Source organism: Falco biarmicus, chromosome 13 (assembly GCF_023638135.1).
Source record: "Falco biarmicus isolate bFalBia1 chromosome 13, bFalBia1.pri, whole genome shotgun sequence".
In the NCBI taxonomy this organism is placed as follows: Eukaryota; Metazoa; Chordata; class Aves; order Falconiformes; family Falconidae; genus Falco; species Falco biarmicus.
Genome location: NC_079300.1, coordinates 23,656,245 through 23,670,822, shown reverse-complemented (window position 1 = coordinate 23,670,822; position 14,578 = coordinate 23,656,245). Strand labels below are relative to the sequence as shown.

At 52.5% G+C, this 14,578-nt stretch overlaps 1 protein-coding gene and 1 long non-coding RNA gene across 4 annotated transcripts in view; both read right to left on the bottom strand.

Annotated features, from left to right (window-relative positions):
• The window catches only part of CAB39 (calcium binding protein 39), a 42,247-nt gene extending 39,182 nt beyond the window's left edge, over positions 1-3,065 (bottom strand). The window contains exon 1 of the mRNA XM_056358701.1: positions 2,903-3,065. The gene's annotated coding sequence lies outside the window, so the exon portion shown is untranslated. The remainder of the gene's footprint in view (positions 1-2,902) is intronic.
• An 812-nt stretch (positions 3,066-3,877) lies between these two features.
• Positions 3,878-10,664, bottom strand: LOC130158417 (uncharacterized). Of its 3 annotated transcripts, none has more exons than XR_008825285.1 (3): positions 9,958-10,664; positions 7,603-9,800; positions 3,878-6,882 (listed from the first exon to the last, which is right to left on the bottom strand). It is a non-coding gene; the product is annotated as an uncharacterized LOC130158417 (long non-coding RNA). The 3 variants fall into 3 exon arrangements; XR_008825284.1 differs by having other exon boundaries at positions 3,878-9,800; positions 9,958-10,090; positions 10,306-10,664; XR_008825286.1 differs by having other exon boundaries at positions 3,878-9,800; positions 9,958-10,090; positions 10,393-10,664.
• Positions 10,665-14,578: the final 3,914 nt, after the last annotated feature.

The following is a 14,578-nucleotide window of genomic DNA, read 5'->3' as shown; positions in this document are numbered from 1 at the left end:
CTTTGCACGTTATTCACATAAATAGCTTCAGGATATTGTAGTACTACTAATTTTGAAGAGGCAAATAAGTCAAATCAAATTTTTGATAGAAAGCTGCGAGATGCCTCCAATTAGCCAAAGATAATCATACATTAATAGCTGCTCTTGTTATTAAACTATATTATAAAGTGTCAGAAGTACAGAAAAGCAGGGCCAGAAGAGAATTCAAAAGGTCATCTAGGCTTCTTCCCACACCCTGCTTCAAACCAGCATCAACTTTTAGAGCACCATTCATAAACTCTACACGCAGTACCAAAAAAAGACATCATTCTAGTGATGCGTCTAAAGCCTCTAAGCGCATCACAGAGATTATCAAAGCCTTCAGAAAAAAATTACTCAATAATTAAGGCTGCAAACATCTCGTTAAAAAAATTTGCAAACTCAATACATAACTGATTCAGAAGAGAGGACACTGGTCACATAAATTCTAATATTCAGAAAAATGCCACGAAACCTAGTAAGCGCAGCATGAACAGCACAACAGTAAGGTCTCGTTCGACTACCACCTGTTAATAAAAGACATGTTAGCTCCCACGATAGAACGCAAAATAGATACCATTCCCCCATAAATAAATGTTTCACAAAAGCAATCAAGGAATTCCAAGAGGTGGAGTTTTCTTAGTATTATCACACCCCACTGGGAATACACATTTGTCTGCGCTTGAAAATATCTATAAAGTGTATAATTATCTCTCATAAACATACTGTCACAAAGTATTACTTAACTGGCACTTCTATTTAGTCTCTTTTGTATAAAAACATATCTTAAAAAAAAAAAAGTATTGCTTTACAATTCTCCATCTACAACCATGCATTAAATGCCTACAAAATGCATCAAAGTTTCAGAACTCCACATCAACATAAATAAGAGAATAAAATTAACTGGGAAAAAACCCCAGTGCTCTCAGCATTTATAAATATTCAGCAGCATGTTAGTCCACTGTCCTGGTTTCAGCTGGGACAGAGTTAATTTTGGTTTTAGTTGCTGGGGCAGTGCTGTGTTTTGGATTTGGTGTGAGAACAATGTTGATAACACATACAAGACATTTATTCCGCTTGCTCCCTGTGCCACCAGTACTTTTTCCGACTGACCAAGGAAAGTCCCCAACGACACGTATATCACACCGCTATCGAGATAACAGTTTAAATACAAGTAAATTTAAGCCACGTGTATACTAGCTGGCTGACCCAACAGTTTCTCACATCACAAGACAACCATAAAGCTAACTGTAAAATACAATACTCTTTACAGCAGTGAGTCCATGGCAGAGTCCTACCAAGACACGGTGCCATGGGGCATCATGCCACTCTTATACATCAGACAAGCGGCCAATTTATACAGGACAACTGAAAAAAGAAAACATGAAGTCATTTCTGACCTTGAAACAGGTACCATCCTTATCCTAATTCACAGACTATTTCTTGGCCTTTTTTTTTTCTCTGCAGTTAAAGGCATGTCCCACATCAACAGGTAATAAGTATTAACTAAAAGTACACAGTAAACAGTAAAAATCTATTATTTAAAAGCTTAGATGCCAAGGTGCAAGCTCAGGATGTTAAATTTCCTCTGACAGTATATGATTTCATGAGCTCTTCGCGTTAAAAAGGAAGACACGTTTCCTGATGATGAACCGCACTGCTGAAAGGAAAACACAGGGCCTTAAATTAGAGTTTCGGACAGGTAAGTTTAAAGAACCACACGCACACAAAGCTTCGCAATATTTTGATGCTAATCAAATTGTATTTCTGATCTACATTTAAACTGTTCTTCCAAGCCTCGTTACTCGCCTCACTGAAATTACAGAGCCTAGGTCACGTAATTTAATCTTTGACTCATCATGCAAATTAAATCACACCATTCCCATAAGACAGCATATAGGTTTTAAATAAATCCTACACACCTACACAATCACCTACCAAAAATTAAATTTTCTTTTTAAAAAATTTAAAAAATAAACCAAAAAAATATCGGTTACACCCTACTTTAAATACTAGTAGCATTTCACAGGTTTGTAAGAAAATAACGATGGAAAAAAACTTTTTTTTCGTTTATGGAAGACAGTGATCTCGCCGTGTTAGCTTTCTACGGGACAGCCTGCAAAAATCCGAGGATCTCAAAGGCCGATCAGGGCTACGAACAGGAGTAACAATTGTAGGAAGAGGCCTCGGAGCTGGACGCTGAGAGGCTGCGTTAAGTGCCTGCTCCGCACCGCCAAGCCAGCCCGTGTAACAGAGGCCAGAACAAAGCCGGCCGGGTGCCCCCCTGCCCCGGAGGCACCGGGGGGGGCAGCCTGCCCACCGGCGTGCCCTTGCCGCCCGGCTGGGCCGGGGCACCCCCCGGCACCCCGCAGCACAGGCCGGCCGGCCGCGGCTCCCCGCTGGCGGGCTGAGGCGAGCGCTGCGCAGCCCCGCGGATCCGCCGCACCCGCGCACGGCAGCGGAGGCGCTTGGGGAAAAGGCGCCGCCGCACCCCGGGCCCGCACCCCGCCTGCCGCCGGCTCTCACACAGACCCCCCGCCAAGCGGCGCAGACCCCGCGGCGCAGCCCCCCTCCCCGCCAGCGCGGCCGGCAGCACCCGGCCGGTCCCTCCCAGCACCGCCCGCCGCCCAGCGGGGAGACGGCCCCGAAAGCGGCGGGCACCGGCCGGGCCTGGCCGCGCTCCCCGCCGGCCTCCCCCCGAGCGGCCGCACGGGCCGCGGCGGCGCCGCCTCCCGACCCGGGGGGCAGCGGCGGACAATGCGCGCCGGGCTCGCCGGCCCGCACCGCCCTCCCCGCCTCGCCTCACCACCGCCCGCCGGACTTGGGCCCGACCCACCGCCGGCCGCCGCCGGCCTCCCCCCGCCCTGCCGCGCCGCCTCGGTACCTCGGTGCGGAGCGCGGCCTGGCACCTCCTCGGCGGCGTGTCCGGCGGGGCCTGCCCCTGGCGGCCCGACCGCCCCGGCTCCGGCGGCTGGCGGCGCGGCTCCGGCGGCTGCAGGCAGAGGCGCGGCGCGGCCCCGGCTCGCCCGGCCCCCTCCCCCCCCCCCCGCCCCGCGCTCTGCTGCGTCGCAGCGGCCCTTCCCTCGCCCGGCGGCGGAGCGCGGCGGCGGCGGAGCGCGGCGTCGCTTCCGCCCGCTGCCTCACGCCGGCGCCCCCTGGCGGCGCGGAGGGCCGAGGGCGGCGCTCACACGGGACCCGCGGGGGAGGGGGGAGCCCCAGGGAGCCCCGTGCCCGCCCGCCGCGAGTGGGCGGCCTCCCGCCGGGGGCGCGCGGGGGGCGGGGGGCAGCCCGGGGGCGGTGACCGGAGACCCCCGGGCCGGGACCTGGGGGACGCTTGGGCCTGCAGCGCTGCTCCTTACTAGCGTTCCTGTGACTATTATCGCCCGAACTCCATCGTTGATTATTCTTGTATTATTTTATTCTATTTAAATATATTCTTATAGATTGATAAATATATAATAAGTATTCTACTTATATATTAATAATATATTATTATTATCGTTCTTTATGACTGCTCTTTTGTTCTTTATTAGTATTTTAGCATTGTATTTATCGTTTTATAATTTTTATTTACTATTTTGACACACACACACCCTTGCCCTGCCCTCCTGCAGACCCCTGGCACCGGCCATGAGCCCCTTGCCCCGCCTGGCGAACCTGGGCGTGGGGCTGGGGGGCAGCATCGGGCTGGGGGGCAGCGCTGGGCTGGGGCTGGGGTCAGCACTGGGGCTGGGGGGCAGCGCCGGGATGGGGGGCAGCGCCGGGATGGGGGGCAGCACTGGGGCTGGGGCTGGGGTCAGCGCTGGGGCTCGGGGGCAGCGCTGGGCTGGTGCTGGGGGCAGCGCTGGGCTGGGGGGCAGCACCGGGGCTGGGGGCAGCCCGCTGCATCCACCCGATGGCCGGGGAGTCCCAGCCCGGATGGTTCCCGCAGGTTCCCAGCGCGGCGCAGAGGGGCTGCGGGGGCTGCGAGCTATTTCTGTGCCCCTGGTGGGCAACAGGCACCCATTGCCCTGGCTGTGTGAACACGGATTAGCCTGGATGGACGGAAGCCCACCTCTGTCCCGGCACAGATCATTAGCGCAGTCTAACACACCAGGAGATTTTGAAGCAGAAAAATACATTTTTAGGGAACGAGTCATGAATTTCTTACACGCCATGAGGTGAAGCCTCACCCGGCAGGACCGATGCACTGCTGCTGTGCAGCCTGCCTGCTGGTTTCCCGAAGTGCCCAGACGCTTGCCGGCCTGGTTTCTCAAAATGTCCTGCAGCTCTTCCTGCCCTGCTGCGCTCCACGGCTCTAGCGACAGCATCTGCCTTCAGCTTCTTTTTAATTACGCCTCTCCCCATTGCCTTCCTGCACTCCCCCATTGCATCACTGGGGAGGGTTTGGGTCGGGCTTCTCCGTGCCGTAATTTTTCCCCGCAGCAGCGTGTTGCTCCTCTGAACTTCACGGGTCACCGTGGCCTTGCCTGCTGGATGACAAGCGAGTGGCATCAGCGGGCAGAGCTGGCTGCGGTAGGCCCTGGGATTCCACCAGGATGATCCCACCAGGATGATCCCACCGGGATGCTGCACTGGGCACCGCAGCTCCTGCTGGGTGGCTCGAGCTGTCAGGCACCAAGGGGCTGAGCCCCCCTTGCTCAGGCCGTGCTCACAGCTGAGCGAGCTCCTGTCATACAGAGTGACAATTTACTCCAGCTGCGGCGAGGCAACTGGGCAGCTGAAAGGCAAAAAGCAATTTGTGCAGCAACACCTGCACCAGCGCAATGGGGTTTGCACAAGGTGCTGGACCTACGCGCTCCCCTGGGGACTGCAGGGTCTCCTCTGCCCCCCCAGTGCCTGGCAGGTGCTCCCTTCCCCCAGGCTGGAAGTTTACTACATAAAAAAAACAAAACAAAAAACCCCCTCCAACGTTAGCAAAAATAGTTCTCACACCCAGGCACCAAATACCATCCCCAGCTGTGTGGGGAGAGCACAGCAGCCTGGTGGGGCTTGGCTGCCAGGCCCAAGCAGCGTGCTCAGCCGTTGCACTGCCCTGGGTTCCATGTTCCGATATAGATCCTGCGTACTCAGCGCTAGCTGTGTCTTTTAGGAGCCTGGCAGCAACCTGCAGTATTTCACAGTCCGGCTTCTCACCCCTGTGAAATGGATTTTCATTCCTGGACCCTTTGTATGTCATCCGCCTGCAGCATCCCGTCGCCTTCCCTGCTCAGGATCCCCTTGCCCTCCTCCAGTTCCCTTGACTTGCCTGCAACACGCTGTGGGAAACAGCTCCTGACAGCAGAAGAGATTCCTGGTGCCCTCTCTGATGTGGAAAGATCTCACAGAACGTGTGAAATGCTCGGCCAGCAGTCTTCTTGAATCATCCTGCTTAGTCAGCTGTGTGTTCCAGCTCGGACACAGAAGTGTTTCTGACCACGCTTTCAGCCATCCCTGCAGCTGACAGCATGGAAGCACAGAGGAATTTGCACCGGGAGGTGCAGCCGGGCAGCTGCAGTAGCACTGGGTCAGTGGGTACTGAATGAGTACAGAACGAACAGGCTCACACCCCAAAAAAACCTATTTACAGTAGAAAGCACAAATAAATGTAATTGCCAGCCATATCAGTTGGGTGGTTGTTGGGTTTTTTTCTCACAGGGATGCTGTGATTTATCCTCAAATCAAGGTGCCGACTCAGAATTCAAACACATTTTAAAAATGTTATTGCAAATCACAAAAACTAAGGGTAGCATGTATAATTTGTCAGAAAAGAAACACAATTGCCAGAAGAATCATAGGGAAAAAAACCCCAAACTTGTTGCAAATTCCTTTCCTGGACAGCAAGAAGAGCAGTACGTCATTCTGCATTCAGTACATCATTCCCTGGACCGGCACCGCGGGACCCAGGACCAGCACGGCGGGATCCAGGTCCAGCCTGGCAGCGCACCAGTGCCTCTGGGGGCTGCCCCTGCCAGCCCTGCTGTGCTCAGCACCTCACGGGACAGGACAGAGATATATATATGTATCAAATATATATAAAAATAAAAGATACAAGAGCGAGCGTGTGTGTATATGTGTATATATTTGTATATACTTGCTTATATCCCCCAAACATATACTTGCTCTTATATAAAGATACAGGAGATGATGCAGCTCTGGACCTCTGGGTCCACGCTGCCTGTACGAGGTGACGGGACCTTGGGGAATGGCTTTGCCAAGCTTGGGCCCGTGGCGCGCAGTCAGCGAAATGCTGGCCATTCGTATATCCCACTTGTGAGCTGGAAATCGCTGCTTTCAAAGCCACCGTGGAAAGGGTGTGTATGTCTGAGAAATTGTTAACCTGTAATTATGCTAAAAACGTTCAAGTCTAAACAGATAATATTCAGGGTACTGACTAGAAAGAAGAAGGAATTAAAGGCAAGCACTGGTACAGGGATTCAACACCAGCTCCTGGAAAATAGCTATCGCTTTACCAATGACCACTGGAAAAAAGATGGGGCAAATAATGGGCTCGGTGCGGCTCCCATCCCCGCGCAGTATGCCACAGGGAAATCCCCCAGCAGAGAGAGCGTGGGTTTGCTAAGCTCTGAGAAGCAGGAATTAAATTCAACACGTGAGAGAGCTCTTAGTGCACTAGCAATTTGCTAATTCACAGCCACGACTGAGACATCCATTGTGAATTAATTAATCCTTGCAAATTAGGAAGTGAATAAACATTAAAAAAAAAATCCGAGTTACTTCACCAGGAAAAAGAAGGTGGAAAGGCAAGTACTGGGGTGCTTTGCTCAGGAGGGACAGACACAGAATGGGATCCTAGGGGGTTTTGCTGCTGGTTTGAGGCCCGGGGAGCCCTGCTGCTCAGCTTCTGCTCCTCCAGTCACCATCCTACACCAGCAAATGGCAAAAGTAGAGAAAAATAATATGCCATCCTGTTAAATTAATCCTCCTTTGAGCCGCTCTGTTTTGCCCACCTCTTTTCTTCCCTTGGCCATACCCCATGCAGGATGCCAGGTCCTGACTGGCAGCAGCTGGCTGCCCCGGGCCAGCTCCCTCTGCTCCCCAGTGGCCAAGGGCTGGTGGAGGCAGGGAGGTTGCCACAGCTCCTGTGGCTCGGCCAAGCACCGGGCTGGCCAGACGCGTCCCTCTTGTGATGCCAGAGCATCGTGCTCATAGAGTGTCATTCACACCCGGCTGGTCTCCCTAAGAGAGCTGCAACACAGCTGCCTCTCAAATGCCAATTCAAAGCAGGTCCCCAGCAGCCCCGAGGGTCTCTGTCCCACCCCTCCCCAGGGGTCCAGGCTTATTTCTTAATCCCTTTGCTACAACCTCCTCTTCCTCAGCACTTGGTGCAGGTGAAGTAACTCATTGCCTCATTTATCTTTTATGTGTTCCAGGTCTATAATGCAGCAGGACACACATGCTCTTTCCCTTGGAGGGTGTTTCCTCCTCTCCCCCACCACCCTGCTGCCAGGGGAAGGGTCCCGAGTGCCCCCATCACGTCCCACACAGCATCCCCCCTGGTTCTGCAGCCTGCCATCGCCTCTGGATGTCACCACCCAAAGCCCAGACAGACACAACCCCAAGCAAGATAAATGCCAGTCCTACCGAAACTCTTGTTCTTAAAAGTTTGGAGGAACGAGAATCCTGCGCCTTTCCGTGGACTTTGGACCAAGCTGAAGTGGCTGAATTTAATCACCCAGGTTTCGCAAGTGCTGCTACGGTTCCTGGAGCTGCATTTCACCCGTTACTGGCTGAGGATGCTCACTGCAGGCTCTCGAAGCTTTGCTCAAAGAAACATCTCTAGGTGAGCATATTGTTACCTTCCAGTTCATCCAACGAATACAGAATGAACAGGCTCATACCCCAAAAAACCTATTTACAGTAGAAAGCACAAATAAATGTAATTGCCAGCCATATCAGTTGGGTGGTTGGTTTTTTTTTCTCACAGGGGTGCTATGATTTATCCTCAAATCAAGGTGCCAATTCAGAATTAAAACACATTTTTAAAATGTTATTGCAAATCACAAAAACTAAGGGTAGCATGTATAATTTGTCAGAAAAGAAACACAATTGCCAGAAGAATCATAGGAAAAAAAAAACCAAACTTGTTGCAAATTCCTTTCCTGGACAGCAAGAAGAGCAGTACGTCATTCTGCAGAACCATGTCCTTTTAATAAACTTTTTATTACTGCGGAGCAATTGGATATTACCTATAAAGAGCAGCATTCACTGAAGTTGGAATCTACTACTAAAGGCAAAACAAGATTTCTGTCAGCGTGGTAAGCATGAAAGATAGAAACAGAAGCTGTCCTGAAAAACAGCACCTTGTAAGAATGTGTTTCCTGAGTTAAAAAAATAAAAGGAAAAAACCTAGACAAATACATCCATTAATTCGATAGAACTGGAAGCAAATATATCTGCGCATCGCAAATCATTTAGGAAAGACACCAGGCAGTGAACACTGGTGAAACAATGGAAAAGGATATTCCATACATTGGCAGGTGCCTTTAGTTTTCATCCTATACCATTACCCATAGCCGCTGTACGGTAAGCAATGGCAGAAGGCAGCCCCAGTCCAGGAACCTGTGCAGGTGCCCCCCAGGCAGGCAGCCCACGCGAGTGCTCTCGGTGAGGAATGTTTTGTCCTGCTGGTCACCCAACATGCCTGAATGACCATCATCCCCGTGAGCCAGCCTTGCTCCACGTGTCCGCGCAAGGGCCAGCTGCCACGTCAAAAAATTCAGGAGGCTTTGGGAGAAAAGCAGTACGGCAGGAACTTTCTCTACCGACCTGAATTTCACCACCGATCTTTCCAAAAGGACTGCTTTTCTTCTATTATTTCTCAACACTTTTATTCTCCCACTTTTACCAAATCAATTCTAAAATTAGAAAATCATTGAAGGAGAAAGGTTTTTCCTGGCTATGCCGGTAGGTTACACTTGAAAGCCAGGGAAGGGGAACTGGAAGCCAATTGCTCAACACTTCCTCAGGCTCAGCACTACCAAAACAACTGAAAGGTGGTGGTTTTTTCAGATGATTTCCCTATTTTTTTATGTTTTAAAGAAATCATGAACCAAGTTTACTAATTCAGTCCATATTTAAGTAGCGCCCATTAAGCTTTGAAGCCCACACCCTCTGGATAACACTGCTATGCACTTCCTTAGTGCTTTACCCCTTCAAAAGACTCTTCAGAAACTAATTAATTAGCTCTTATAGCAGAAAACCGCTGCAGTGAATGGCATGGGTTTAGTGCTGCTGTTCAGCTAGGTTTGGTCTCAGCTGCTGTAGAGCTGAGTTAACACAGGAGCCATTGCCATGTCACTTGACACTTAAATCTTTGTCAAGCCACTCCAGTAAATACATAGGGGGACCTTCCCTGAAGCTCTCCAAATCTTTTCTGTGCCTATCCTCCTCCTCTTCCTGCTGATGGGATCCCTGGCTCCCGAGGAGGAGGGCACTCCAGAGCTCTGCCTGCTCCCACCTTCAAAGTCAGGCACTGGTTTGGGGAAGGGCTGAGCCCCTTTCTCCCAGCTCAGTAGGATTCACTTTTGAAAGAGAATTAGTTCATTCCCATTCTACGGGGAAATCTGTATCTTCTGAAGGTCTTCCGTGTGCGAGGAAGTTGCTGTCTGCACATGTGTATATGTACGCACCTGGAACAGGGAGATGGGAGGAAGCATCACCTTTGAAACACAACAAAACACCCAGCTGATCCCAGGTGTTCTTCTGGAAAATTCCTTGGGGAGCTCACATGTGTCGTGGCCTCTCTCGCTTTCTGACAGAGTGAACCCAGGGCACAGCTCCTATTGTTAAAGATAGACAAGAAAGAAAAAAAGGGTTGTGACAGTGGGGGGGGTTGCTGGTTTGGTTTTTTTTTTACATGCCTCATTATGGAGAAGCTGAAACAAGCGCAAGCCCTGCTTTCGCCCTTCACAGACTGGCCCGTGGAGCATCACCCACCTTCTCACAGCTCCTGGCTGCTCTTCGCCCCACTGGGGCTCAGGTCTGCTTTCCACCCAGCGACTATGCCCCGAGAGCTGGCAGGGCTTCCTACACCCTTTGGTTCCTCCAGAGGAACATGAAATCCTCATCCCTATAAAAAAGGACAATCTCCTAATATATTTGAAGAGGAGGGGAGGAAAAAAAAAGACATTAAAGAGGGGAGAGATATGGTTAAAACCAGACAGTATTTATAAACCAAAAAGCAGTATAATTTTTTTTTTTGCTTTAATTGGTAAAAAAAATAGATGTAAAAACGCAGATACAAAAAAAAAAATAGCTTAGAGAGCAGGATGTGATTTTACATACAACCAGGATGGACTTGGCTCACAAAGGCCAGGCACCCTGCAGCTCATGCCCTCCCATCCTACACCCCTGTGTTTTCTGCTGTCCTACCAGCAGCCAGGCTGTCCCAAGACTGAACCAGCAAGTGCAAAAAAAAAAAACCCAAGCGAGTGTTTCCCCACTTCCTGGGGTGCTGCAATCCCAGCCCTGCAGCACCAGAAATAAGCAGCACGTAGGCAATGCTGTGGCTAAGCCCGCTGCCCCCCCGGCCGTCCTGCCTCCCTGGCAGCAGCTCCCCTGCCCACGGCCCAGGACAAGGAGCTGGCAGGGGGACTGCAAGTGGCTCTCCCTGCGGAGTGTTAGCGATGGGTGGCCTTGTTCGTGCTGACAAGGTATTTTGTGTCAGGGGGTCAGGATGTGGTGTCAGTACACGTATACGCACATACTATAAAAAGAAAGCTGCTACGGGCACGTGGCCAAGCCGGGACGAAAGCTGCATTTGCTCACAGTTGCAGAAGAGATATTTGTCTCACAAAGGTGAAACTTAACCCAGATCTTTCTATGGTCTTGGGAACCGAGAATTTAAGAAGAAATGGACTGTGCAGGATGTACAGGCGCTGGGATGTGCAGGGGTTGAGATACAGGCTGGGATATGGGGTGCTCAGCTCTGGGTTCTGACATCTGGGGAACCAGGCACCCACGTTGCCATGAAAGTGAAGCTTACTGAATAAACCAAGCACCAGCTGCATTATAGATGAGGCCTGTTATCAGGTGACATCTGGTAACATCACACAGAGAGTGTGAGAAAGCCCAGAGCTGCCCTCCAGAATGAAACAACTCCTGGGATGCCCCATGAGGGAAGTTCAAAACCCCCTTGAATGCTCCTTCAAAGCCCCCTACACCCTCTCCACCCAGCTTGGCTCTTCCCCCTTGTACCGCCACTTCAGCACCAGCCAGGGGCTCACCCTTATCAGCCCGTCACCACCCACACGGTTTATCAGATTTTCTTCTTCCTATAAGGTGCTCTTGGCCCAGGAGCCCAGCTGCAAGCAGCAGCTTTCTAGCTGCAAAGGAGCAGATAAGACTTCCTCGGTGGCCGGGAGCCCTGCTAACCTGCCAGGAGGGAGATGGGCTTGAGCAACGGCAGGAGCATCAGCTGATCCTTAACAGGAAGGCTGGATGGTGGGGTGTGAGAGAAAAGCTGAGAATTGTCAGGGGGTACCAGCCTCGTAATTATTTCCTACGCCAGGAATCCACTGCCGATGATGGCAGAGCCAGCTGGTACTGAGCGAGCCAAGCTGGGGCTAGTGAGGTTCGGTGCACTTGGTAAGGGAGCTGGATCGAGGGGCATCCACAGGATTTCCATGTGTCCAGTGCTGCTTCTGGAGCTGGACTTCCCCTATAATGAAAATACCTCATGTAGCACTGTCCAGTGACATGTATGTCCTCCCTCACTCCACCTGTAAATGTCTTTGGAGCCGGTGAACCTCCAGCTGCACTCCTACCCCTGCCTACACCATGGGGAGTCACACAGAGTGCTGCCTTGACAGCCCACCGCTTGGCCACAGACATTGAGACCAATCTCCCAGATCCCCTCTGCCTCTTCCCCACTCACCACACGCCCCACCATCGCTTCCCAGCCCTCTGCCAAAATCAGTGACCTGGTACAGACGGTGTCACCCAGCCCCAGGGATTTCACTGATACAGCCTTCTGACACAAAGGGTGGCTGGAGCAGCCCCTCGCTGTGAGCTCGGAGGGGTCTTGTGGCCCCGTGTGCCATCACGGATGGCATCTGCCGCATCAGGGCTGTGCTCTCAGCTGGCTCTCCTTATAACAACAAATGACTGCAAATGCTCTTCTCCATGCCCCAAGCACAGATAAACAACCCTTCATTTTTCTGCCCCAGATTACTTCCAGCACTGTCCCATCCTGGCTGGGTTGCAGGACACATGGTCCCCCTGGGGACCCTGCACCAGCCTGCGATGGGACAAGGTGAGCACAACATCCCGAACTGAGGCCGCTCTGAAGACGCAGCCCTGGTGCGTCACCAGCAGTGAGTAACCTCCATGTGGCGGCGGTTTCCATACTGGGAGCCAGCCTGCCTGCCCAGGCACCACCAGCACCCTCTGGACCCAGCGTGTCCAGTCACCGTGCCAGCATGTCCTGCTGCTCCTCACATCCTGCTCTTGCTGGAACCTTCTGGGAGCAAACCACCCTGGGTGCCACGGGGCTCTGGGACAGCCTGCTTGGGATTCACAGCTATGGAGAAACCTCCAGATTTAAACCTTTTAAAGGAGAGCTTTACCCCTCGTTTTTAGACCTCAACCTTGAACCAGGACTGGCCAGAAAAGTCCAGACAAAACCCTCTTTATTCATAATGACTAAAGCCCTGTAAAACAGACTCTCCTCAGTGAATGTTTGCTCATGGCAAGGCGGGACTAGAGCCCATCCCCGAGGGAGGGAGTGGAGGGTGCCCTGTGGTTGCACACCAGGGCTGACCCCCTCTCCGTGCCAGCCGCGGCCGCTGCCCCCACCTTGCCTTGCCCTGCCTGCTCCCACTTCTCCCGCAGCCGTGCTTCGCCCCTCGCCTCACAAACCCCACATTACTGCATGTGCCCAAAGCAAAGCTGCTGTCATAAAAGCAGAGGCAGCAAACTCACACACAGCTGGGAGTGCTGGATGGAGCAGGACACCCCTAGCACCCCATCCATCCCTCTGACAGCCTGCCCACGGCACCTCCTGCGGGCCGGGGACCCTCGCTCCCACACCCAGCCAGAGAGATGCCTCAGAAGAGGACAAGCAGTCACTTAACTGGGGACAAATCCAGTCCAGATGCAGCCCCAGCCTTCAAAGGAGAGGAGATGAGGGGGTCCTGCTGTGAACCACGCGTGCAGCAGACCGGGCAGCACTCGGGAGCACCTGCTCATCTCTCCTCCCACCTCCCACTCTCCCCCGGCAAATCCATCCCCCCAAAAGGCTCAGTCGCATTAACGAGGCCATTTTGTTAACCGGCCAGGGGCCTGGGTTGGACTCAGGGGCTAACCTCAGTGCCGCACAGGCCTCCTGGTTAGTCCTGCCAGCTTGTGAGCTGGTGCCTGCAGTATCACCCCGTGTTGCAAGAGGCAGGAGGGACCGGCCAGGGCAGGTGCACAGGTCTCTGGTGACATGCAGCATCCTTCCTGCAGCACAGGGGTCCTCAGCCCAGCTGAGAGGGCTCCTGCTTCCCAGCCGCCATGCAGGGAGGACTCTGCTGGCAGGAGAAACACGGGGGACACCCACAGCAGGGGGCTGGGGTGCTCGCCCCAGCACTCGACCTCCAGAGAGGCAACACAGCTCCAGCGCACCAGGCTTTCCCCTCCAGCCCCAAGCAGGGAGGAGGCACGGCTGCCCCAGCACAAGGCAGCCCCGCTGGCAGGAGCAGCTCTGCCCTGCCTGCAGCCCAGACAGAACGGACTGGGACAGAGATGAGGCAGAACAAAGCTCGAAGGAATAAGAGAAATAATCATAGAGCTCCTCAGCTTTAACAGCAAACCATAATTAGTTACTTTCCTCTGGGAATTTTCTTGGTTCTGCTGCCTTTTCTCTAGGCTTCTCACTTTTTTTCCTCTGAAGTGCCTAAACTGAAATATTACCAGCTTTCATGGCAAAAACTTATTTTAAATCATTTCGTTTTACCAGCCATTGAGAAGGAAAGAGGGCAAACAAAAGGCTCACCGAGAATCCTTTTTTCTCTCAATACTTTTGCCTCCCATTAAAAAAACCTTCTTTCCCCAAACCAGTTTCACAAGGATATTTCAGCTGGTCCTAATCAATAGAGTCAGGGGCTTTTTAATTATTATCTTGGCAGAACCTCTTATTTAAAAGCTTAATGAAAGACATCCCTGCTGCCCCATAGTTGCTGCCGTGGCTGGCCGGGGGCTCACCGGTCCTTAGCCAGTGATGTGCGCCAGTGCCCTCCACCTGTTGATGCCCTGGGGCAGCCAGCCCCCCTGCAGCTGGCCCTGCAGACCAGCTGAAACCATTTAGCACCTCCAGAAGGCCGGTCCTTGGCCAAAGCACCATGTTGGGTGCCCCAGAGAGAGCAGGTGGGGGAGAGGAGGGGACACCCTTGCTCACAGCCCTGGGGATACGGCAAAATTCCCTCATCCCGTGGCCACCGGCTGCCCTGAACCCCTCCTCGGTGGGACTGGGGGCCACTGACCATTTCTCTGCTGGTTATTAGATTGTTCACGGCTCTCAGGTTTGTTTGAATAAGGCCTTTTGTTTGCCAGCGCTTTCCCACGTCCCTTCGTTCAC